This window comes from Eulemur rufifrons, chromosome 7 (assembly GCF_041146395.1).
Source record: "Eulemur rufifrons isolate Redbay chromosome 7, OSU_ERuf_1, whole genome shotgun sequence".
NCBI classification, from domain to species: domain Eukaryota; kingdom Metazoa; phylum Chordata; class Mammalia; order Primates; family Lemuridae; genus Eulemur; species Eulemur rufifrons.
Window position 1 is genome coordinate 33,930,807 of NC_090989.1, and position 27,730 is coordinate 33,958,536.

Sequence of the window (27,730 nt, forward strand, 5' to 3'; positions counted from 1 at the left end):
TGGGGAGACCATAATAGAGGGTGAGCTCTGCCTTCCTTAGGTTTGTCCATTGTTTCTTGGACATTCTTTTTCCTCCTCCTTCATTATCATTTTGCATTATTTGGTATATATGGGAGCTTTTGTTTTACAACTAGAAGAGGAGGAAGTTTGGGTGGAGCTGGGGAAAGTACATAGAATGGATGAAAATGGAGAGGAGGATACTGTGTCTATTCTTGTCTGATCGTTTGTAATGGGTTTGAAATTCTCTAGTTAACATATGAGGGGTGGAAATGGATCTCTTTTTCCATAAGAGCCTTTAGACTAAATTTTGCAAAGGCAATTGCTGACAAAGACAAACTTTTTCTTACAGCCTTAGAGAGACTCTGGACTCTTAAGAAGGTAGTAAAACATAAGGACATAATAGAGATAATTTATCCGACTACATGATATTAAGGGGGTCATGTGAGAATGGTTTAACATGGTGTGGAGGGTATAGCATATAACAGTAGATATGCATTCTGAGCCCATATATACTCATATTTTTACCTTGTAATTCAGAAAACTAAAGTTTATGAATGAGAAATCTGTACTTTCCTTTTTCTCACCTTCCTATTTAGCTTTTGCCAGCCCTCAGGGTCCTCTTAAAAGGTTTAATGGCTACAAGTGGCTAATCCTATAAAATATTTTTCATAAAAATAAAGGTGTTTAGGGAAAAAATCTATTATGTTATTTAAACTTTATTATGCCCTGTAAAAATATATTTTAAAATCCCAATAAAGAGTGGGATTTCCCAGTTTGAATTGCTTGTATGTTTGGAGTATGGGTGAAAATACATGGACTAATAAAAGAGAATCTGGGATTCATACCTATTTCTTGCAGAATTCATACTGACTTCTTGGGTAAAACTTTGTTCCTTGGTTCTTTGCTGCTGGAAAACAGAAAGGCATTTTAAAGAACATTATTATTATAAGGCATAAGCTTTTTTGCCCTATAATTTAAAGAGGATATTGTAAATTAAAAGAGAATTCATTTTAGTTAGATTTGCATGCTTCTTAAAAGCATTTAAAGATAGATATATTATCCTTTAAAAAAATCTAGCACCTGAAGACATATGTTCAAATATAATAAATCAGGAGATTATTTATCATTTTAATAAAAAGTTTCCACCAAGTTATTTATAGTGGATGCTATAGTGTAGCACCTAGAACCCCCTTGAGGGATTATTTCCCCAATTGTGGAAGGATTTGTCAGGGGCTGCTCATAATTAATTTCATCCCCAAGGAATGTTCTCAGCCAAAGAGATTTGCCTCATCCACGCTTATGCTCTCTTCCCTGGGGTAGCTCGTGTACATTGACTGATTCATGTTGACAATCAAACCCTTGGCTCCCTTGTGTTGTTTGGGGAAAACTATGAACCACTGCAGTCTCAGTGCTCTCCATGGAATTGACTGAGTCTTTAGTTACAACAGCATTGCAGTTTTGTTTCTTCCTCTGAACATTCCTGATTACCTCACTCCTCCACAGGTGTTGATCTCAAGCAAATTAAACTTCTTTCATTCAAATTTCTGTCCCAGATGCTGCTCACAGGAAATGAAACCTGACCTAAGATAATCACTATTAATACAAGGAGTTGGGTGGTCCAAGGAAAGCGATCCTAAAAGAAATATTGGAGCTTAATTACCTGCCAGCCAACTGGCAATGTGTACGTCATTATGGATGGCGGATGAAGAGCTGACATTACCTGGCATACTGTAGCAGTGCAATTGCTAAATATTTTACCAAAGGTGAACTAGCATAACATACTAATAGAAGGGAATGCTCTGATGGTTACAATAACTGAGATGTTTGAGAGGATCAGAAAAATCAGTAAATGTAGGACAATGGAATTGAATGGCTGCTGCTGAATGCTATCAATTTACTAAGAAAGACAAAGAAAGGCTAATGTGATAAATCACCAGTTTAAAACAAAACATGAAAGCCAGAGCATCTCCTTGGCAGAATATGAAAAGATTCACATTTCTTACAGCCAGATATAAAAGCTGGCGATCAGATGCAGGACTTAATATAAAAAGTAGAGAAGACTCTAGAGAAGATTGAATTATTGGCCTCAGCAAATCTGTTATGCCAGGGTCAGGTCCTGATTGGAAAGGAGTGGGACCTCAAGTCTTGAGATAAAGAAAATTGGGTCAATGCACTTGGAAAACATTATATATTCTTCTGTATTGTTTAAGTCTTCAGACATAGACAACTCTTTAACATTAAAGTCAGTATTTCTCTCTTGCTTGAAGACATTGCAGGCCTCTGTCTTTCAAGACATACACAACCCACCTCCTCAGAAGTCACTCTGCCTCCCAACCTGACCTATGTTATACTGTAAGTAACAGTATAATCTAGCTGGCTATGAGCTAGGCCTGCTAAAAGAAAAGGGAGAATATACTCAAGGAACTATGGGATTTAGCTAACAAGTACTGGCAGGAACCATGTATGTATGGGACTAGATGCTGAGGGAGCTAGACCAATGACAGACACTCTACCATGATATAGGTGATACACCTGGCAAGGATGACGGAGGGTAGTGCTAACACACTGCTAGGTGGGCTCTCGAAAGTGAGATATAAATACTAAAACTAAGATAGCAAATGGTGGAAGAAAGGATCAAAACAAAATCAAAAGGATCCAGCAAAGCCTACATTTAATTCCACTTGCTGTTGGAATGGAGAATGTCAAGTAGAACCCTCTGTCACTGTTTCTGAAGCTGGTCAATACAGTAAACCAAGAATGTTCTGCAAAAATTTGCTTAAAGTCATAAAAGATGCAGGAATTGTGGTCCCCATCATTTCTCCTATTTAATTAGCCAGACTTGCTCTAACAACAAAAAATCAAATAAAATCTAGAAAATGACAGTGGACTGCTACAAACTCAAGAAAATAGTAGCCCCAATTGCAGAAGCTGTGCCAGATGTAAAAACATTTTGAGGAAAAACAGAACCAGAAACAGAACCATATTGAAGCTTGGGGAAAAGGAAAAATAAGTAATACCAATCATGTCTTTATTAACAATTTTGATATTTTTGTTCATCTTGGATTTTTTGCATTAACTTTAAAAAATATTTCAGTAAAATATTTATCTTGATTCCTGAATTTTTGATATCTATTAATTTTTACATTTGATGCAAGTGTCTTACTCACCTTACTCTAGTCCTGGCTATGTATAACATGGCTTCAGAAACTTGGTAAATAGCCAATATTCTGACGAATGCATTATTTTCCATCCTTAATGGGAAGGAGAGCCAGAATAAGTAAACATTCACATGTGATAAAGAAAAATATGTGTTTACATTATGATCCCAGGGCTATGTTAATTTGTCTGCCTAAGTCATACATATTGCCTGAAGGGAACTAAATGATTTGGACATATAGTCCACATTGGTTCACTATTTCAATAGCATTATATTAAGAGGACTAGATGAAGCAGATGTACATATGTTGATGAATTTGTTAAGATACATGTAGTCCAGAAGGTGGGAAATAAATCCTACGAAGATTCAGGGACTTGCTACATGAGTGAAGTTTATCGTCTTATATATGCCGGGTCATCTCCATAGCAAAGGACAATTTATTGTATTTTTCATCTCTTGCTGCTAAGAAGGAAACACAATTCCTGACAAACAAGTAATGTGGAAATTCAGCAGCTTTGAGTTGAACACAGAATAGTCAAGGACTCTTCAGAATGTTTTCACTGTGATAACATGTAGCCTTATCACATAGAACCTTTGCCTGAAGACAGCTCAGCTGACAGTATGATAATAAATGTGTCTGTGGTAGGCAAAAATCACTAGGGGGATTTATGGCATGACACACATGGAGAACTATAATGTGGACTCTTTAGTGTTCTGGAGCAAGGCTATGCCATTTGAAATGGAAAATTATGTTCTATTATATAAACAGCCATGGTATTCTAGGGGTCTTGATAGAGACAGAACATCTAAATGGACATCAAGTAACCATGCAGAGCTAGCTGGGTTCTGCCAAACTAATCTAGTCATAGGTTGAACAGGTCCAGTGGCAATTAATCATGCCAGCATAAGGCATGAACAGGGCCAGAGGGCACAAGTAAGCAACACAAGCAGGTGGCTCAGACTCCATGTCATCTACCACTGTCACATTGGCACACCTCACTTAACACTTAGCGTGCACCTGCTGTGTACGGGGAATTCATTATAAATGGCAGATGGAGGAAGGAAAAGGCTGAGCTGAAGTCATAGATGAGCTGACTTGGTACACCAGCCAAATATAGATATACTGTGTTACAGACTAACACAAGAGTGGACCTGAAAGACAGAGGCGAGGAGAAATGCCCCCAATGGGTATAACTTTGAGCAGGGCATACGTGGATGAAAAGTGGCCTGAGGTGAGAATATATGTGGGCTCATGAACAGTGATGGATGACTAAGAGGATTGATCAGGAGTTTGAAAAGAGAATGATTTTAGGATTGGGCAAAACTATTTTTCAGCACAAGGTATATACATAGACCTATAGGAATGGGCATGAAGTGAAAAAAACAAAACAAAACAAACAAATGTGTACTGCATGATAATTCCCAATTCCTACCATAGGTCATCCATCACAGAGGAAGCACTAAGCAATCAAGTATACAGACCAGTTGGCATCATCCAGGTTCTGTCATCAGTTACCCAGTTTGGCAAAATGGGAACACAAGTGGAATAGCCATTGGCAGCAGGGATGTTGATCATAAATAGGCTCAATAGCATGGATGCCCATTCAGCAACTGATCTAGGTACTGTTGCTGCCAAATGTACAACATGACAGCAACAGAGCACTATGCAGAGCCCTTAATGAGGCACCTTCTTGCAAGGAGGCCAACAAGCTATTTGGTGGCAAAGTGATTCCATCAGACCCCTACTACACTATAAAGGGCAGCAATTAATCTCTACTGTCACTGACACATACTTGATATAGGTGGGTTTACCTTGTCTATAAGGCCTCATCCAGCTCCACTGTCCAAGGGTTTACAGGGTATTTGTTTCACAAACACAGAATTCTCTTTAACGTTGTTTTGGATTAAGGGACCCCCCTATAACACACAAAGCGTGACAGTTGGCATACAGCCGCTTAGTCATCGGTCTTATCAAAACCTGTATCGCTCAAATTTTTGCACCTGACCAAGCAATGGAACCATCCTTTGAAAGTTTATCTGTTTATCTGAGGCACCAGATTAGAGATGATGTCCTATGATATTGAGACTCCATCCTCCAAAATGCAATGTATACTCTAAGTCAACAAACATTACATAGTACTTATCCAATAATGATTCATGCATTTCAGAATCAAGGAATGGTACCATATAACCTTACACACCCAGTAACCTACTTGGATAATTTATTTGTGTTTCCTATCCCTACAACTTTTCACTGTCTGAGTTTAGAGGTCCTGATTCTGAAAGAAGGAATGCTTCCACTAGGGTATAGAGCAAATATCCCTTTAAATTTTAAGCTATGGCAGCTACCTGGTGGTTTTTGAGTTCTTTTACCAAGAGAACAGCAAGCATGAAAAGAGTTACTATCCTGGTAGGAAAGCTGATATACATCACCAGCTGGAGGCAGAGTTGGTGCTCTACAATGGGTGCACTAGGAAGGATGTGTTTCATATCCAGGTGATACAATAAGTCATCTCTTTGTACTCCCTTTTCCAATTTTGATAGTAAATGGATAACTACCTCAGCCACTGTCTGAACAGCCATAGGACTAGGGACTCTTTCACATCAGGGATGAGGGTCTAGGTCACCAAGTAAGTCACCCTTATCAGCAGAAATAAATCTAGAATGGGTAGCAGAGGAAGGAAATGTTATCTGCTGTGGCCTCCTGACCAGTTACAGCAGCAGGAGCTGTATAGCTCCTTTCACTAACTATCATAAGTTTTTATAGAAAAAGAAATAAGCTTGAATCCTGGTGTACCTGTTCTCAGGTAAAGTGAGTTTATTATAGGCAGTAGGCAGATCTGAGGGCACAAGGAGTGGACAGTAGTGAATACTATGGTATATTGCTCAGATTCTTCTTTAGGAATGAAACTTTTATTATCTCAGCTGCCAGAAATTTTGGCTGCTGAAGACTCACAGACGAATCCCATCCCAAGAATTGCCCTCAACTTGAGTCCCATGATTGGTTTTTTTGTGGGCGTATGAAGCCTAGCTTCCTTGCCTTAATTGAGGACAACTCTGAAGGAGCATCAAAGTTTCCTAGCACTCCATTGGATGGGCTGAGTCTTTTGTTGCAACTGTGCTACAGTTCAACTGCTCCTTTTGCCCAATCTAACTCCCCTCAAACACTGACAGATGTCCTGAGAGCACTCCCCAATACACTTCCTGCACGCAAATCTTAGATGCTCAATATCTATTCTCTGGAGAAGGTGATCTAGACAAAATTCCTTCAGATTGCCAGCATTCACTTAAAGTGAAGAATTGTCTTACTGTTTTGCATGTAAATGTTAAAAACTAAATCTAAGGAGATGATTTCTCTCCTTATTTACTTTTTTATTCTAATTTATTCTCCATTAATTTTAATTTGTTTGTTTTCCTTTTGCCAACTTTAGTTAATATCATGGAAAAATAAAGTTTAGGAGGTATTTTTTTTTTTCCCTTGACCTCACCACTAACCAGTCCTCTGAACTTGGAGGAATTAAGTTTCTCTGGATAAGAGTAGGTTCATTTGTTAATTGAGCAGATTATACTAGGTGATTAATCTTCAAAATATTTTGCAACTGTGAAAGTTAAATGTTTTCCTTTACATCAGCTTTTATATTTTAAATCATATTGCAATTTGAGTTATAGAGTTATTGGATGCAAAGGAAAAATACTAAAGAAATGTTTTAATCTTATGGCATAGGGTTCTAGTCGTTCTAAAATAGGTACAAGTTGTATGAACACTGTTTGATAATGTTAATGAAACAGAGAAACTTCCCAATGGCATATGACTTGCAACAGACCGTGTAACAATAATGCAAATAATTCATTATATTCTTCAAGCATCTGCAGTATTTGTGATATGAGAATTTGTAGACATGATTGAATTCATGATTTCTTCATTCAGCAATTACTCATTGAGTGCCTACTTTGTGCCCAGACTTTACTAGGCTCTGGGGATATAGAGATTAATAAGATAAAATCCCAATTCTTGAACAGCTCAGAGTCTAGTGGGAGAGACAGGCATATACACAAATATTACAATGCATAAGATCTGCTACAATAGAGGATAAGCAGAATGCTGCTGATGGATTTTGTAATGATCTTATGCGGACAGGATACATTTCTTCTACAAGGATTGACTGTCAATCAATTTGAGTATGCCTGCATTTTAATAAAGGCGATCTGATCACTGTATCATAAGTCAGCAAGGCATCTTCTTGAAAGCAACAATTGTAGATATTTGCATCAAGTCTGATGTTTTACTGGGGCATTATAAGCCCTTTCTTTTTACAGCAGAGCTTATCCAGCTTCTATTTTAACTTAAATATTACACAAATAATTCTTACTGAAGAAAAGCAGGGGAACGACCAGTGATTGAAAACAGCATTTCTTAGACTACAGTTATGATTCCAGGCTGGGTAGCTCCCAAGCAGTCAAATGTGCAGAGAGGAAAGGTTGCTGAAGTAAAGGGAAAGACCAATCTATGGGAAAAGAAAGACTACGAAAAAATGAGGAATTATTTTATGGCTAGAGATAAGTAACATATTATATAAAATGTTAGCTTGCACAATGCCCTGCATTTTCTCCTTCGTCTTATAAACTGATGCACAATGTTGTGCTCACTGATAACTAAAAAGCAGAAGCTACCTGAAGTCAACAATTTTTTTCTACCTTTTTCTCAATTCTAACCTTGCTGGTGAGCTAATGCTAGTGACCTGAAGGGGTGGTAGCGGATGAGTCTGGATCCTTGAGGAAGAGAGAAGAGATTCTGACAAATTGGGGAGTACTTTTGAGATTAGTGAAGGAGAGAAGGGCGATTATTCTGGACTAGAGGGTAATAGAGGTCTGTGTGTCCTGAAGTAGCAAAAAACCATGATAAATCATCCAAACTGAGACAGTTAAGAGTGAAAGCTGGTGCAAAAAATTAAAATTAATTCATGTTTTGAAATATTTATTTATAGATTAACCATTGGCTTGATAATATTGGTTGGCCCTTCAAACAGTGTTATTCAAAATTTTTTTCATATATAAAAGTCTTTCTGAAAAATTAAGAATAATATATACCATGTATATTAAAGTCAACTTAAAAATACTTTTTATATTGATTATTTGAACATTAAAATACTCAGGATAGTTATTCTTGTTATATATTCATATATTTAATCCATTTTTGTGTTTGAGTAATTGGAATTTTTCTGAAAATACTTTTTAAAATTGACTTATTAGTTATTTAATAAAAATCTACCATAGTCATGCCTTCAAATGACTTCTCTATAAACTATGTTTAATTGAGGAAACACTTCTTCTACAGGTACTAAGCTGTATGCAAGTTTAGAAAGCATTCTGGTAAATAAAGGCTATTCTCCACTCTAATTCTTTCCATATTGAAATTTATAATTATTTTAGAACAAATATTTTCATAATCTGTCTTTTTGCCTCCAATCAAAAGCCCTTTCTTCAAAACATATTTTTAAAGATAAGATATGGGAAAAAAAGATAAGGTATGTTGAATTAAGTTTTCACTATAATTCACCTAACTATTTTGTAAAAGTCACATTTGTGACAACTTAGGCAATATCAATTTTATTTTCCTTTGGATTAGCATATAAATTTTCAAATTAAAAAATAGATGTTCTATCAAAAAATCATTTTCATGAATTGATATATTCAAAATCACAAAACAGAATTTTCAAAATTAAATTGCACTATTTGTGTTTTTTTCATGTGTTGTTCATTTTCTCGCTTGCTTTTATAATAATAAATTTTAACATCTTTCTGCTTGCAATCTTTAGTTCATTAATTTTAGCTTGCTAAAAGCTTCAAATTGGAGATTATTGGTGATCCACTTATTAAATAATTAGAGTAAGATTTACCAATTGACCTTGAAGAAAATACAGCTAAAATTTAGAAGTTTCACTTTTTTAAACACATTGAATGCCATTATAGGAAAATTAAAGTGAATTACAAAGCGGTTATTCAAATGCTTATTTGAAAATCTGACTGATGCTGGGCAGCAGAGAGGAAGCACATAACGCTTTCTGAGTTCATTTCTACTCCACAGGTTTCTTTATTTAGTAAGAAGATTTTCCCCCCAATAAACTAGGCTTACCCCAAATTTAAATTCACATAATAACCACAAAGCCAATAACGGAATCTTCAATTTTGAACGTTTAAAAAATTATAACATTAAAATAATATAATATTTTAATTTTTAACTGAAATGAACTTCGAAGAGCTCCCCAACTATCCTCCCCTCAACCAGGATCACGGTAGAATCTATGAGTCACAGGTGGTACCAGGAGAAAAAGGAAGAACCTCTAATTTCTGGACTGTAACAGTCATTGCTGGTATCCTTAGAATCAAGTCACACATGGCTCTGTCTGCATGACTTGTGTGTGTAAATCCCAGAGCTCTGTCTGGAGATAGGTAGTGATGTGTTAGAGTCAGCCCCTTCCAACTTGTTAGCACTGATTGTGTGCATCTTTTCCCAATTGCATATTCAGTGACTTCAGTTTCATAGCCTGCAATCGTTCATGGTAGGACTATTTACTCACAGAAATTGACAAATGCTACAAGACATATATCTCCCCCTATTCCCCTACTCTTAGAACTGGCTGTTAAACATTCACCAGCACACCACCGTAACAAAGCATGCAGCCTTCCCTAGGCACAGCATGCATCTGTTCCTTTCTCAGGATTCTCCACTGGAAGAGGGCTCTGCAGTAGAGTGGTTCATGGCCAGAGCAAACCACATACTGAGGTTTGGCTGGGACAATCCTAGTGATCACCTGCTGTGGCAGAGACCTGTCTTGTTTAACATTTGAACCTGAAATGTACACTTTTCTAAAAAGGTATGGGAAACAAATAAATACAATTAATGGTTACATTAAAATGAGTCAGGATGGCTTTGGTAGAACTTCATTGTCCACTTCCAGCTTCTGCCATAATCTTGCCCAGTAGTATATAAAACACATCTGCTGTGATCAAAGTTCTTTCTTAACATATGGTTAAATCAAAAAGATCACCTTGCAATACATAATACTCTTTTCCTGACCCCTGCCACACAAAACATAACTTACGTTTCTCTTTCAAGGACAGTATGCTAAGTGCTTGCCGACAATAAAATGGAATCACACATGAGCAGGCTTAGGTTCAACCAACTTCATCTGGTTTGGGTGGTGGGAAAAGTATTCCACAGCACTGCCCCTGCTGGACACTTAGTGTAATAGCGCCCCATGTTACCAGTAGTAATTCAGGGGGGGAAGGGAAGCAGAGTGCAGTCAGTGTCATTGTATTTTATTTTTCTAAAAATTATCCCAGTAGAGAAAATATTTTGCAGCTTCACAGAAATGAAGTTTTTGAAAAGGCTGAAACTCAGTTTGTAAGTGATTGGGTTTTTACAATCATAGTTAAATGTTATGTGCATAATTTATAAGTGTTCTATTTTATGGCCAAATATTTTTATAGCCTACTCAGTTTTGGGGGATGAGCTCAAACTAATATTTTCATAAACTACACACTAGTCACTGTGATGTTAGCTTCAACAAAATAGACGGTAAATAGTTGAAGTTTATGTAGAATACCTAAAGCATAATCAGGTATTTAAAAATAAAGTATCAAGAAAAGTCTATTCATCTTCTATATATGTAATAACAAATTACCACAGACCTAGTAGCTTAAAACAATATAAATTTGTTCTTTTGTGGTTTTGTAAATCAGAAGGTCTGACATGGGTTTCAATGAGCTAAAATCAAGTTGTCAGCAGGGCTGTGTTACTTCCCCAGAGGCTTTAGGAGAAAATCGTGTCTGTGCCTTTTCCAGCTTCTAGAGGCCACCTGCATTCCTTGGCTTGTGATCTCCTTCCTCCAGCTTCAGTGTCAGCAAAGTTGCATCTCTCTGGCCATTCTTCCAATGTCACATCTCCCTCTCTCCGACCATAGCTTAGAAAGATACTCTGATTTTTAAGGACACATTTTAAGGTCACATTTGAATAATCCAGGATAATCTCATTACCCCAAGGTCCTTACTAATTGCTCATGCAAAAGTAATATATTCACAGGGTCCTATGATTAGGACGTGATCACCTTTGAAAGGGGCTAACATTCTGCCTGCCACACAAGTGATATTTTCTCAGCAAAGAATACACTATGTCCCTGAGAAAGACTGTAGAGCTCAATCTTCTATAAATGCTCTGAAAGGACAGAAAAAAAAATATCTAAATTTGGAATCATTTTTAGAACAAAAAGTTACAAATATTGGTGCCAAAATATTTTTTCTTTTCCTTGCAGGTATTAGCTACTTCTTTCCCATATAATATCAAATGAGGTGATAGCCAGATACAAGATCCAATACTAGATAATTTCTTCATTACTGTAATTCCTTGAAACTTTTGTTCATGGTGGCCAGATGTCTATTGTTTGGTTAGGAATTAATTCTGTAATTGTTTAAAAAAAAGAGTTTGCTGTCCAAGGCCACACATGTGGCTCAGGTGCATTTCAACAGCTCTGCTGTTAGTTTCTCTAATTAGAACCAGGATTCTGGATGCACACATATTTTTTTTTTTTTTTCCAAAGGCTGTATGCCCACTCAATTAAATGAAAGGAATAATCACTGAATGGAGCTTCCTTAGATCTTGGTCAAATGTTGTGTACATTTTAATCCAAAGTTTACTTCAAAGATAAATATAAAAGAAGACATATGAGGCGCAATTTTGTTTTACTTTTAATAATAGAACATTGGTCAACATTAAAGTTAAATAGATATGATTGACTATTTACATACAAAAGTATATTTCTGTTAAACATTTGTATATAAATGAACACAAACCTCCATAAAATAAGGTACATGGAATTTTAGAAAAAGGTTTCTCAAGAGTGAAATTTCTTAAAATTGTCTTATGTAATTATTACAAAGAAAGTAAAAATATTTGGAAATAGAAGTTATGCAACACAAGTGAACACGGGGATAATCCCTGATATGAATAAGAGAAATGTTGAAAATGGATGAATTTCTGAAGGGAAAATAATCTATAAAAGCCTGAGATAAGTTCAGTTGAACGTATTAATCGTCTTTGCTCCCCAAAAATGTAATTCTACTATCACCATTTTGAAAAATCTAGAATAAATGGCTTTTGAAATTATAAACTTCCAATGGAAAAAAAATGACATATTAAAACAGTCATTTAAAATTAAATTTAAAAATATTTGTCACTTATAAATAGCTTATGTTTTATTTTAAAAATTCTTTATCCTCATATTAGTTTCCTAGGGTTACTGCAAAAAGTCCTACAAACTGTTATGCTTAAAACAATAGAAATTTATTCTTTCACAATTCTGAGGACTAAAAGTCAGAAATCAAGGTTTTGGCAGGGCCATGCCCCCTTTGAAGCTTCTAAGAGGAGCTCCTTCCTTGCCTCAGCTATCTTCTGGTGGCCCCAGGCATTCCTTGGTTTGTGGGCAGCGTAACTCCAATCTCTGCCTCTGGATTATGTAACATCCTCTCTCTATGTGTCTCTATTTCCTCCTCTTATAAGGACACCTGTCATATTCAGTTAAGAGTTCACTCTACTCCAATGTGACCTCGTCTTAACTAATGGCATCTTCAAAGAACCTATTTGATAGTTACTTATTCAGAATTTGGATTTGAGAATAGAAAATAAAGTGTATAATTTATTAAATAAGATCACATTCTAAGGTACTGGAAGCTACAAACATACCTTTTTTAAGTGGGACACAATTCAACCTCATAACTATTTTGTTATATAAAATACCAGTTCTCTTACAAAGTTTAGGGAAATAACCAACCTAAAATGGATGTGGACGTTTCTAATTTTTTAATAGAACAAGAATTAGTCTAAATTGCTAAATCTATGTTCACACTGGCTCACCAATTCAATTTTTTATTACATTAAAATAGTTTGGATATGATTTTGGCATACTGATAAAATTGAACACATTTTATAGTGTGTGTTATCAGGATATAGTATATGTTTAATAAAGGATTCAGGTGCTGATAACATGGGCCAAATTCTAAACTTTGTTTCCTATTCTCCAATCCCAATTCTGAACAAGCAGCTGTCATTTCTCTTACATAAGGAATTAAAGTGATAGGCATGTTTTTAGTGTTGTCTACCCTGCTCCAAGAACCTGATGATAAACTAATTTCTATAAAAATTACATATGTGTATGTGGTTGCCTCAAATACTTTGTGGAACAAGGCAGGATATGAGTGAATACATAAATAAAATACATGTACATGTTGAAGAGTAAACTTTCTTAATTTAAGCAATGCATGAATTATGATAGATTTCTATTAAAGAAAACTAGACCAAGATGTGACTCTTAAAATTGGCTATAGATTCTACTGTTTTGGAAAGTCACACATAGAGCAATCCAACTGAATTAAAAATTTGCCTGTGCAGAAATGTCCTCAATAGTCACCAACGAAACTTTTAATAGAGAGTTTTAGAAAAAGAAAAATCCATCCATTTTTCTTATCTCATCCAGGGCATTTTGTATTACATTGGGAATATAGACTCAATATTTAAGTTGTATAATTTTCTGCTAAGTTATAAAATACATTTTTCTTTAACCTGCCACAAATAATTTTTGGAGTGTGATAGTCATTAGATACATAAATAGGCTTTCTGCCATGCCCAGCATAGTTCCCGTGATTATATGCATGATAAGAACCCTAGTACCTAGCCTTCCTAGGCATATTATGCACCTGTTTCTTTCTGAGGTCTTGCCATTTGCCAAGTGTACTGTCATAGAGTGGTACATGGTCAGGATGAAACATATATTCTGGTTTACCTGATATAATCTGATGAACACCTGTTGTGTTCATTTGTGTAGCATTTGTCCTGAATTGTTTATTTTATAATGAGGTATGGTCAGATGTGGGGTTCAGATGTCAGCTTGGTGTTCCCTGGTCCTTGGTTCCCAGTACCAAAGAATGGTTACTGGTACCAATTCGGAGCAAATGAGCAGACAAAGCAGATGCAAGCAGGCAAAGTGCCAAAGTTTATTTAAGGAAACACAGTACATTCCATAGAAGGAATGGGTCTATCTCCGTGAGTGGAGGAGACGATGCTGGGTTTAACAGGATTTCTCCCCTTTATGCCGACTCTCTAATTTTATGTTAAGTGGGGGGAGGAATAGTCATGATTTTTCTTGGAAAGGGGTAGAGAATTCTCTGAATGGCGAATCCTCCCCTTTTCTATCCTTGTAAGGCAATTTCCGGGGGTTGCCATTGCATTTGCAAACTGTCATGGTTCAGGTCGGTGTGATTTTTTCACTATGTTAATGAGGATAGTTCCTTTAAGGACACGATTACCTCAACTGTGCGCATGCTCAAAAGACCCTCTTTTGTAGCCTTGCTCGTATCTCCAATTTGTGGCCTCTCTGCCTCTTTCTGGTTGGTCAGTCTTTGGAGACTCCCTATCGTAGACCAAACATCTGTTTAGTCTTTGGAAGCCCCTCCTGGTCAGTTTGTTCCTCCCATTGTAGACAAAGCGTCTCCTAGCGTCATCTGCTCTTCTTCCCCGGTCCTTATCCCTACCTAACAGTATGAATTACAAATAAATGCATGAAAATAAACCAGAATGGGTTTGGTAGATTTTAATTTTATACTTCCAGCTTCTTCCAAAGTCTTGACAACTTGTACGTGATGCTCATATACAGCAATATACAGCAACCAAGGTTCTCTTTTAACATGTGGCTAAATTAAAAAAAGATGATTGGTAATAACTCATTACTCTTTTCTGATTCATCCCAGACATAGCACACTGTCTCTTTCAAGGAGGATATGCCAGGATTTTGCCAATGCTAAAACAAAACACATTAGACATGGTGGTCTTTGGTCAGTTGATGTATTTGACCACGGATAGTAGTAGGAAAAGAATTCCACATCACTGCAGTCTCGGTAAATAGTCTCAGAATTTTTTTTTTCTCACGAAAGTATCTGGATGCCACATAGAAACTCATGTACATACTAAATTAACTTTGCATTTCAGCAAGAACATATTTTGAAAGTGTTTTTTTCCCCCATTAACAGGAAAGGGACATTTTTTTAAGGTAGAAACTCACAGCATGACTCTCTTGGTTATGCCTAATTTTGTCAGTGGGTTTCAATCATCTAACAAAAAATTGAGAAAGAAACAAAGGAACTATATAAAATGGCATACAATGACATATCAGCAGAATTTGAAACAATCAGACAGAATGAGGGACCCCCAAGAGAGAAGAAAGCTATTTGGCTGCTTGACTAATTATATACACTAATAGATTTCCATTGGGCCCTCTGGTTTTTAAGAGTTCATTTAATTGCTGGATCAAATTAGATGTATTTCCAGGCTCTTCTCATGGTCAGAGCATATATACAGAAATAAGCAAAATCAGGAATTAGAAAACTTGAGTTCAGACTCTTCTACTTTCCAATTTTATTTGAATATTCTGAGTCTCACTTTCATTACCAATAAAATTGAAATAATAAAAATTTAACCCAAAAAATTGTTCTGAGGATAGCCCAAATATGATTATTAATCTGACTTGACTTGAGCTGTATCTTTACAGTGATATTGGCTTTTAATTTACTCCCCTAACATGTAAATAAGTTTCTTTCCCTTATGGATCACATAAAACTATTTCTTTTCCTTTGAAAAAGGCAAAGATCTTCTCTTACTGATTATTTAACCTAATGCATCAAGAAAGTTCTGTTTCATAGATGATGCTTAATAAATACAATTCTATTAAAAATGAATAAAGTGCACTGCTTGGGGATTCTGAAGCAGTAAACATACTGTGTTTCACTTCTACAACCAAACTTTTTCAAGAATCACCATTACATGAAAACTTTCCCACTAACCTCATTTGGGTCCCATTATCTAAATCACCCTAGCAATTTAGCAGTGATGTGAAAAAGTGGTGTTTGATTGTCATTTATATAAAGATGCTAACCTGAATTTATATAAAGATGGTAATGTGAATTTATTTGTGTTTGTTTTCTCTACTAGGAGAGAAATTTATCCAGGGCAGGACCATGTCTTCTATTGTCATTTTTTGTGATGTGACTAACCCTTAAATCTCTATATATTTTGAAAGATTAATAATCATAACGAATCTATATGAGGCATCTCTTTGCAAATAGCATGCAATGATTGAATAACTTGCCTCATACAGTGTATAAGGCCTCTGGATATCGCTGCATAAACTTGAATTGGAGTGGATAACAAGGTGATAAATATAAAAATATACAAATGAAGAAAGAACTGAATATAGGTTTATGCTTATTAATATATTGAATTCCTGATGATATTCCAGATCTACTTTTATGTACATATTTTCCAGACTGATGGAAATTCATGATCAAGTGACACAGAATATAAAACTAACTTCTGATAATTTTCTTGAAGTACTGATATGTTCAAAATTTCACTAGCAAAGTGAAATAGATTTCAGGGACATAAATCTAAAAAGCAAATAAGTGTTGTGTATTTACCTACATAAAAGCTTCATGGACACTTACTTTTTTCCTCCATTGTACCTATGGCCTTTATTAAAATGCTATTGTTCCAAATGGAAAAAAATATGAATTATGAATTCCTCATGCAAATTTGTAACCTAGTATGGCTAGTGAACTCATAATGAACTACATTATTGGAAGTAGCATTTTGTTATGGAACATGGTTTTTACTTGCATACTTATTCTTGTTCATTAAAACAATGAGCACATCATAATGAATAAAACATTTGTATGCCATTTATTATATCCAATACTAAGGTGTCAATACTGACCATAAATTGAATTCATGCTCTCCCACATTTATGCCAAAATCTACTGAATAGACATCAAAAATTACTGAAAAAACAAAAGGTTAGGTTTCTCAGAGACTATCAACATCTGTATATCTTTCAGAAACCTAAACACTATTCATTTTATAAGGTACAGAACATGAACAGATGGAATATGACCTTTTGTGGCATATGGATAAAATAAATCTAATTTACTTTGTGCTAAATATCATTCTGTAATTATAAAAATGCACTGTTTTAAAGAATGAGAATAACTAGAAAGGATTTTAAAGGTATAGGGAATCCTGTTGCCTTGAAGTCATAGATTTGTGTGGAGTAATAGGCACAAATACTAATATGTATGGTAATATCTTACTGACCTGATGCCATCAGGGACTATGTAATTATATATTAATAATTTTTCAAGTCCTGAATCTTATCACTTTAAACCCCAACATTTCAAAATGTTAACTATATTTGGGAATTCCTTCTAACATGTGTTATATGCTTTTCAGCCTAGAAAAAGATACTTTATTACATTTTACACTACCCAAAATTAAACACAAACAAGAAAATGAGCAATTTAAAATCTTGGATTAATGGGAATTTTCAATTAATCCAAAAATATATAAAAATATAAATATTACATCAAGAATAAATGAAGAATATTACAAAAATTACCATTGTTAATATGGGAACTAAGTGGAATTAAAATGATCAAGATTCATAGAATTCTCCTCACTAGGTTTAGTTAGAAAATATTAGCTAATTACAAAATGAAATTAGCATGGTCAAAAGGAATACCCACCTATTTCTATTATAAATTCATTTTAATGTTAATTATCTCCACTGATTTTACTCACTTGCAGTATGTAATGGAAAGATGGAGGTTGAGGGAAAAATTGGTATGAATAGCAATGTTGAAAGAGGAAGAATGGCAAGTAGCAATAGCAGATGCTCTTAAGTCTGTCAAATAGATTTGAGAGACTACCCTCATAAAGTAATCAGTAATTACTTCACAAAAGTTAATCTATAGTTCAAATCATCATCATCACCATCACCATCATCATGAATACTTAAAAGAGGAGATAATTCATGTTAAGTGCCAATTAAGTGCACCAGAGGGGTTCTAGAAAAGCTTTTTGAATTAGGTAAGATTTAATTTGGCCCATAAGAAAGAAAAGTCTTAGAGAAATGGAAAGGGAGGCAGGCAGTATTCTTTCCTTGAACACTGATGCAACAATAATGCTGAAAGAAAACATGTATTTCTCTGTTTAGGGTAATGCATACAGCTTATATCTATGAATGGATGAGACTATTCTGACTTAGAACTGAGGTGAGTAAAAACATCATATCTATATAGCTATTAATTCAGTGTCTCAATTTGCATATCTCTTGTTCTTTGTTACCATAGCTGTCAATCAGTTCCAGACACCAGCCAGTCAAGTGGCAAAGACTTAGTCTTTTTTTTTTTTTTTTTTTTTTGAGACAGAGTCTCACTTGGTTACCCTGAGTAGAATGCCGGGACATCAGCCTAGCTCACAGCAATCTCAAATTCCTGGACTCAAGCGACCCTCCTGCCTCAGCCTCCCGAGTAGCTAGGACTAACAGGCATGTGCCATCATGACCGGCTAATTTTTTCTATATATTTTTAGTTGTCTGGTTAATTTCTTTCTATTTTTTTTAGTAGAGACGAGGTCTTGCTCTTGCTCAGGCTGGTCTGGAACTCCTGAGCTCAAATGATCCACCCGCCTCCCAGAGTGCTACGATTACAGGCCTGAGCCACCGCGCCTGGCCAAAGACTTAGTCTTAAATTACAGGAAGGAAGAAAAAAAAAACAAAAAACTGTTGCTTTAAACCATTACTTGTTTTTAGTAGTAGAGTATACAATTTGGTTATAATTATGAATTAATCCTTTTGTCATTTTATGAGCAATAGAGTTATCAATCATATTATATAAAATAAAACAACATGTTTCAATCTAATTTTAGATTGCAATATAATCATATATGTTTAAAAGTATGGGTTTTAGTAAGGAAAAATATTGAAATGTAGGTAAGAAGTATTAATTTTTTTCTCTTTTTAAGGTGTTTTTGTGGAGTAATTTTTAAGAGTAAAGTATTATAGAGCTAAAATATATAACTACTCATTTATGATTAATAGGAAATTATTCATAGCATAGTGATGAAGAACTGAACTTTGAAGTGAGATATAACTGGATTCAAATCTCAGTTCTTCTGTTTATTCTTATTTGAACTTGTTGAAGTATGTTTCCTCCTTAATAAAATGAGAGTACTGATCAATGTATGTCTTTTAAGTTTTGTTTTTTGGTTTTTTTGAATGTGTGTGCATATGTGTGTATGTATGTAAATTAATGTGATAATGCTTTTAATACACTTAGCACTGTGCTTGACTCAAAGTAAAAACTCAGTGAATATCAGGCACAGATATCATACCTTTTTTGCATCGTAATAACGTATTTTCTGTTATATAGGTTTGCTCTAGTTATAGTTGAAAGCCTGTAACGTAGGAGAAATGGGGTATAATCTCAGGTATACTAATTAATTGAGTTAGTCACTACCCTCCTTATAGTGTAAGTTCTAGCTCCCTCAAAAATCCCCTTCCAATACTTATGAGGTTACTCCTAGTTCTTTTTCAGAACTCTTCTTGCACTAGCCCTGTTAGTTACAAAATTAGTTATTTCCTTTGAACTCCTTTGCATTTTTCTACAAGATATTTCAAAGCAGAGACTATACTAGTTACTTAGGTCAGCTGTTTTTCCTTATCTCTTTCAGTGAGGCTTTATCAGACATTTGCCATACGATTAGATACACTTGGTCATAGCTGCACCAATGTTTTTTAAAGATTTTTGAAATATATTGCTAAATGATCCCAAGAAATATTGAATATTTCCGTTAGTGGAATGTAAAAGTGAAAAATGTTTTAAGTCTAATGGTTTTAGAAGCTTTTGCTCTTGGGAAAGAGCCCTGCACTGAGACACAATAGGCATTACATAGGTAAGTAGCTGTAAGACACTAAGTACATCGCGAAATGCTCTGGGCATCTACTTCCTCATCTTCACTATTAAGTAGTTAAGTTACATTAATGGGAATATCCTCCAAATAAAAATTCAATGATATGTGCAAAGAGCCTATCTATATCTATCTACACCTTTCAATCTCCACGTATGAGTGTGTATGTGTATACTTGATCAATAAATAGATATGTAAAAAAGTCAAAATATAAGCCTTACATCTGTAAAACAACATAATTGTTTGCAGTACAGTAAAGAAGGAAGTTATTTATTATGCAGTGATGCAACACTTGATCCATCAGGGTCTGAGCTGTAGGGAGGTCAAAGTCATTACGGGAATCCTTTTTTTTCCCCCTAAGTCTTTTGCAGTCCTGACAGGAATCCTAAAAAAGAAAATTATGAGAGAAAGTGCACACGCTTGTGCGTACACAGTATTCTGATTCTATCTAGCTCAAGTCTTCAGAAACCAGGAGTAATTAAATATCTTTGCATTTAGTCCAGGGAAGTAGGCTTTACTTTCCTGTAAATATAGCAAAATATCTAGGATGAATGAGAATAACCTGTCTTCAACAGGAAGCAGAGCCATAAAAAATCACTATACATTTCCGAGCAGAGTTCAGTCATACATGTCTGTGACCATGGGGATTAAAAACTTACTTCCACTTGTCCGGGTATTCTCTTCTATTTCAGTCTTGTCAGTATGCTTGCCTGTTTGCTTGTTTTCCTCTAGGTTGGGTGTCCAGTCCTTTACCAGTACAACCACACTACTTTCCTGCCCTAGCTACCTGTCTAACATTCAGTTGTCCTGTTCTGAGTGTGACTTAACTGATCATGCTTAGCCTGAGTCCCAGAAAACCTCGATCCATATACCCATACCCTGTCTTAGATTCTAGGTATATTTTCTGGGATTCTGGCTATATCTCATGCATTTTGACAGGATAAACATAACCATTTTAAAACTGGGACAGAAGTAGCTAGGAGAAAACTTGGAGGAAACTATTTGCCTTTCATCACAAATAATTCTTGGAAACTGAAAAAATAATTACCAGTTTGGTGAAGAAAATGTAATGTGGTGGTTTGGCTTTCAATCAGGCAGTTAAAAAATTTTCAGTTAATAAATAAAACTGTGAAATTAAAACAAAAAATACCTCAAACTTGAGAAGGATTGGAAAAATGTTAATAGCAGCGTTCAGATTTGTAATCAGTAGGAGGGTAAAAATCAAAGGGCCATTCAGTCATTATTAAGGAAATACTTTATGAATTCATTATAGACTAATCTCATTTTCATTTCTGATTGGTAGTTTAAGGGAACTTATACATAATAAATGCAAATGTGAGCTATGCATTTAACATAGTCATTTATGAGCATTTGGAAGATTGTCATCTTACTGGGTGTACACATAGCTTTGAAAGGAACACGCAGAGTAAAGGCAGGGAACAGGGAATATCTGTGGTATCTACTAGAGCAATGAACCAATTCCTGCAACAGATAGGATGGTTACGGCTCCATAGCCCTGTCATGATATCTCTGTGGATAAAATGCAGAAACACACTGGATGCTAGTAAAAGACAGTGAATTGAGGGACAGATGATTGCTGATTGACGGAAGATCGTCTACAATGTTATGGTCTCAAACAATATGTTTCAGAGCTCAGTTCCTTTAAAAATATCCCATTCAACAGTTTTACTCATGGCTGTTCTGAACATAAAGAAATCATTTTATTTGTAGGTGACACAAATCTAGATTGGTAGTTAATACATTGGATGCAAGATCTGCATTCCAAAGATCTTGGCAAGTTTGAAGAATGGCCTGAATGAGAAAAGAAGAAATTTAGTGGTAACACAAAGCTCTGCACTTCTAAAAATTTCAAACAGCAACACAAACAAAACTTCACGCAGAATGAAATTAAAATCAATGAATCAATGTCATTTTACGTGAAAAATTGATTTTGAGGACCTGTGTAGCTCTAAGATTGACACAAAGTAATATGATATGAATACCACCAATGAATTTAGGGTGCATTGATGGAAACATAGTGTAGAGAACAAGGCTAGATTATACTGTGATCACCACTAATGAATTTAGGGTACATTCCTAGAAATACAGTATACAGAACAAAAATAAATTCAGTCTCTTCTACTTTGGGTTTAGCTCTATGAATCAATTTTAAGGGAATAGCAGACTGTGATAGTTGATTTTGGGTGTCAACTTGACTGAATTAAGGGATACCCAGATAGCTGGAAAAGCATTATTTATTCTCAGTGCTTCAATAGGCACTGAATCCATCCCTCTTCTGTTGAAAGGGAAGCCCATGCAGTTTGACACTGGAGTAGAATGATTCGGCTGCCCCAGATGTGTCTGTGAGGGACTAACTGGAGAAGACCTACCCAGACCTACCCTTAACATAGGCAAGAATATCCAATCAGCTGGGCCTCTGGATGGGACAGAAAGGTGGAGGAAGGGCGAATTTGGGTTCTCTCTTCCACAGCCAGAATGCTCATTCTTCTGCCCTTGGATGTCAGAACTTCAGGTTCTTCTGCCTTTGGACTCCAGGACTTGTACCAGTGGCCCCCCAAGCTGCTCAGGCCTTCAGCCTCAGATTGAGAGTTACTCCATAGGCTTCCTTAGGTCTAAGGCTTTCAGACTTAGACTGAGCCAAGTTACTGGCTTCCCTGTTCTACAGCTTGCAGATTGCCTTAGCTTCTCAGCTTCCATAAATGAGTGAGCCAATTCCTCTTATAAATCCTTCTCGTGTATCTTGCTTTCTACATAGAGTCTATCGGTCCTGTCTCCCCAGAGAATCCTGGCTAAAACACTAAAAGTGCTGCTGGGATGATGACAGAAAGATGCTATATGAACATCCCAATGAAATATGTATTAAAGTACATGTTAATGGTTAGGTATGGGAGAAGATAGCAAATATCAAAGGCGAGGCCTGAGGGATTCATGAGTAGGACACAGCCAGTGACTCCCTTGGACCCAAGTGTAAGATGATGCCAGGAGGAAGCAATGTATATTTGAAATCTATGTCTATCAAATGACAACTTTGCTCAGGAAATGCCTTTTAGTCACAGATGTTATCACTTGAGACTAGAATACCCAGAGGGAGCAACATAATTAAAGTGACGATAGGTTAGTTGCTGCAAGGAAGCCAGAAATTATCACTAACATATCTTCAATGTCAGAAATGATTTTTTTGACAATGTCTACTGTGGTAGATTATTGTGAAATATGAGAAAAATCATCCCTGACATTTAAGGTACATCTTTTACAGGAAGACACTGCAATCACATGGCAATCGACAGAGATATTAAATCTTTTTCCAGGGAGAGCCAGAAGAGTGTTCTTTTCTTTAGGCTTGGCCATGTGACTTGCTTCAGCCAATGGAATTTGAGGGGATGTGCCATATGATATACTGGAAAGAAATTTAAAGGGCTCTTGAGAATTTCTGCCACTATACCTTTCCTTCTTTCAGGAGAACAAGATAGGAACTGCACATCAGCCTGGATTCCCAGTGGCAAGACATATGGAACATAGCTGAAGACTTGCTACAGATGCCCAGCTGAGGTACAGTGTGAAGAGTAAATAAGTCTTTGTTGTTGTAGGCCACTGAAATTTGGGATTTTTTATTGAAAGCTTACCTCGATAAATCTGACTGATGAAACAAACATAGAACCCGGTGAAAATAGCTGTGATAAGGTACTGAGGTGAGTCCCTTGAATAGGCTACATCCAGTTTCCATGCTACTGTTTAGCTGGTTAAACTTAAATAAGAGGCTTGCAACACTATAACCTTGTCAAGAGAAGACCTAAAGGAAACAGAATAAATGCTGTTGGCAAAGAAATCCTGAGGTTTATAAATTTGGAGAGGAGAGCTTCCTTTCTTATAAAGGGCTGCTGCGTGTAGGCTGGCCATCCTGACAGGCTGGGAAGTATAGCCTCTGGCAGAGACTGAAAGCAGCACTTTGAAGGAGGAAAGGTGAGACAGAAATTTATGCTGAGGGGATCGGCTAGGTATAAATATTCAGCAGGTTATAGGAGGAGCTATGAATATTCACTAAGAGGGGGACACCTGCCTGCATAGTAAACAAATATGAATGTTATATACATTCCATGTTCATTTTGGGATGAGGACTTAACATTTAGATGTATTACAAGCAGAGGACACGAAGGCACTCAGTGCATAGCTTCTGCACACTTGCCAGAACCAGTCCATGGCCGGTGGTCTCTTATCAGGAGAAATTACAACTGTAGACAGTTATTATCATTATTGTCTTCTTTATCATCATCATCAGCATCTGCTATAGATAATTATACTCTAAAAAATGATTACATCCCAATAACAATGTTAAATAGAAAGAAATGATTACTCAATGTGAAAATATAAATAGAGATTTTTTTTTTTTCAACAGGGTAAAGATCTTGATGAGGATATGTCAAACTTTACTGCCCAAGTAGCATCATTTTCTTCCTATATGTAAGATTGTCTTTAGGGAAAAGGCAACTACATAGTCACTGAAACTAGGTAACTGGACTTGTTCAAAAATATTATCCTCAGTAATTTACTATAGAGTATACTGACGACATAAAAGACTTAATGCATGTTTGCTACCCATTCATATATACTTGAGATCATCATTCTCATTAATGATGTGTGGGGAAAAAAAGGATGACAGTGAATTGATCAATAACACAAAATTTTATTACAATATAGAAGGAAGAAAAATCAAAGTGCAAAGAAAGTTGTGAAATTGGAATCAGGCTTCATAGAAATGCAAGTTGGTACTAATAAAAGATTTCTAAAAATAATTCAAAGGCACACATATAGAGGAAGCTGATGCTGAACATAATGTATTTATTTGGCACTGTCCACTCTCATCTTTTGCTGCTTTCCAACTTTCTGGAATTGTCATCTTATAATATCTTAACCTGTTCAGACTACTATAACCAAATACCATAAATTATGTGGCTTATAAACAACCAGAAATTTGTTTCTCATAGTCTGGAGGCCAGAAGGTCCAAAATCAAGCTGCCAGCAGATTTGGTTCCTGGTGAGGGTTTGCTTCCTGGTTCACAGAGGGCACCTTGTCTCTGTGTCCTCACATCATGGAAGAGGTGAACAAGCTCAGTTGCCCCTATTTTATAAAGATGCTAATCTCATTCATGAGAATTTACCCTCATGACCTAATTAACTCCCAAAGGCCCCCACCTCCTAACACCATCAACTTGGGGTTTAGATTTCACCGTATGTTTTGGGTGGACACAAATATTCATACCGTAGCACATAATCACAGGTACCATGTACACTCATTCTTCTATCCTGGTATGTGTTTGCATGCCTTGTTCAACTTTTTCCCAGCCTTCATCCTCATTCCCATCTTCATACACTCCCAAGCTACTAAATTGCCTTGCCCTCCCCCCTCAAATTCCTCCCTCTCTCAATATAATACATAACTGATTACCAGGAGTTATGACATTGTGAAATAGGCTGTTGATGAATGAATTTATGTTAAAATTTCAGATAGTATGACAAAGTGAAATGAATTATTAACAATAGTAGAGATATGGTATCTGAGGCCAGGTAAGTCTTATTTAGAGTGTTATTTGAATATTTGACTACAGCAAGGCCAGAAAAAGGTATAAACTATCAGACCAACCCCTAGAAAGGGATAAATTAAGCATTAAGCATTACAATTAGAAAGGCTCTTTAAATTGTTTTCTTCTTTTTCATTTCAGTACTTACAATATGGGAGATAAAATTTCACTGTTATTGTTATTGCTCTGTAATTTATGTAATTCTTTCGGACATTTTTTAAGTGCCATCTCTTTTCATGTACAAAGTTAGCAGCAGTTGATGCATTGTTGGTATGGAATATATACTTTTCATGGGCAATATACCTTTTGAGGACAAGAGGGTTTTATAAGCACATTTTAAGAAAGATCTTTTAAATGCATGCTGTATTCTCTTTGTAATGTGTTTGAGATACTGAAAATTTACTCATGTTGTGATAGAAGGAAATACAAGTTTAAAAACAGTTAATGGTTTTATTTATTTTCTCCTCTCTATTTACTGTATATTGTCAAAATGGATGTGTGGTAGCGTAATAAATGTAACCAATTTCTTGAAGCTAATAACTAATCCTGAGTGAATCTGAACCAATGCTATAGTCCATTAAGTTTCGAACTATGGTTATAATTTTCTTTAACAGATCCAGATACAGGCTATATTTTATCATTATCATAAACCTGAAGAGGAAACTGAAAATAGAAAGAGATAGAGGTTTACCTAGTTCACACAAAGGCTCTTTCTTGTTAAAGGAAAGAAGTAGTGGATTAGAAAATCTAAACCTGCTTTATGGTTCTGGATCCTTCTTGACTATTAAATATGTAGGAATCTCAAGCACAAGGCACTTATGGAAATAAGTCAGGAAGGAACCAGGACTCAACAACAGTACAAGCAACAGAAAATAAATGGTCTTTAAAGTCTTAGTAAATGCACATGTCGCTGCTCCTAACTAGATTATGTGAAACAGAACAGAAGGTACCCTTACTCAAGCAAAATATTTTGATTTAATACCAAAGCACAAAAAGACACATCTTTAATGTTAGCAATACCTTAAGCTTTACTATTTAAAAAGAATTATTTGGATTGTAGCCACATTGAAAAGAGAAAACCAATATAAATCAAATGCCCTTTCTTTTTTGGTGCACAGCTTATAGAAATATGTTTATTTTGCATCCCTGTATTTGCATACATACCACTCTCCTTGTTTCTTTGATAAAAGTTTTATGGGCAATAAATTATAAATCATGCTTATGTATAATTTATCCCTTTAAATACATATTTTATTTTTTGGCTTTTTAAATGAAAACCGTCTTTAGCTTTGTATTTTTAAGAGATTCAAATTCAATACTTTAAGAAATTCATGAATAAAGCATGTTTCAACCTTAATTTGCATTTTTATAGTGTCTGCTGTAGAACAGTATAGATTTTGCTTTCTGAGTGTACTCTTTCAAGCAGACACGATTCCCTTAAGAATAAGCCTTGAGAAAATTCACTTGCCCTTCATAAAACATACATTTCATTATCTCCCTATAAATTGGACACTTCCCTAACATGGTTGTGCATTTGTGTCTACTCCCTGAATATTGTAATACCCTCTAGTTCACATACACACACTAATACAAACAGAAAATGACCATTTTATTGTGTTGAATTGAATGGCAAGTGAATTGACATGAATCCAAAATGCAATTCTACCTCCAAAAAGATAATCTTGAAATTATACAATCCTTTAAGTAAGAAAACCATGTGGAGATTAGTTTTCCTTAGCTATAATCACATTTTAGATTTCATTTAATATGTTTAATGTTATTAATAGCTATTATAATAGTTTAAAGTATATTTAGAATACTGACCCAAAGAACTTTTGTGGATAAGCTACAAGGAAATAGAGTTCTGATACAGTTAAAAAATAAAGCTAAGGCCCACAGTTCATCTAGATTGGCTCATCTAGACTCAGATACTAGCATGGCATAGATATCAGCCTCTTTTCTCTTCTCTTCCTTTCCCATAGGCCTATTTTTTAGCAATCAATGCTATTAAGGAGCTTTTGTTTTGTAATTAGGGTTGCATTTCCCTTGTGGCTAGGGCTTTGAATGAGAAGGAAAACATAGATAGCACCTGGGAGGCGACATCCTATTGTACAAGGACTCAGGTTAGTA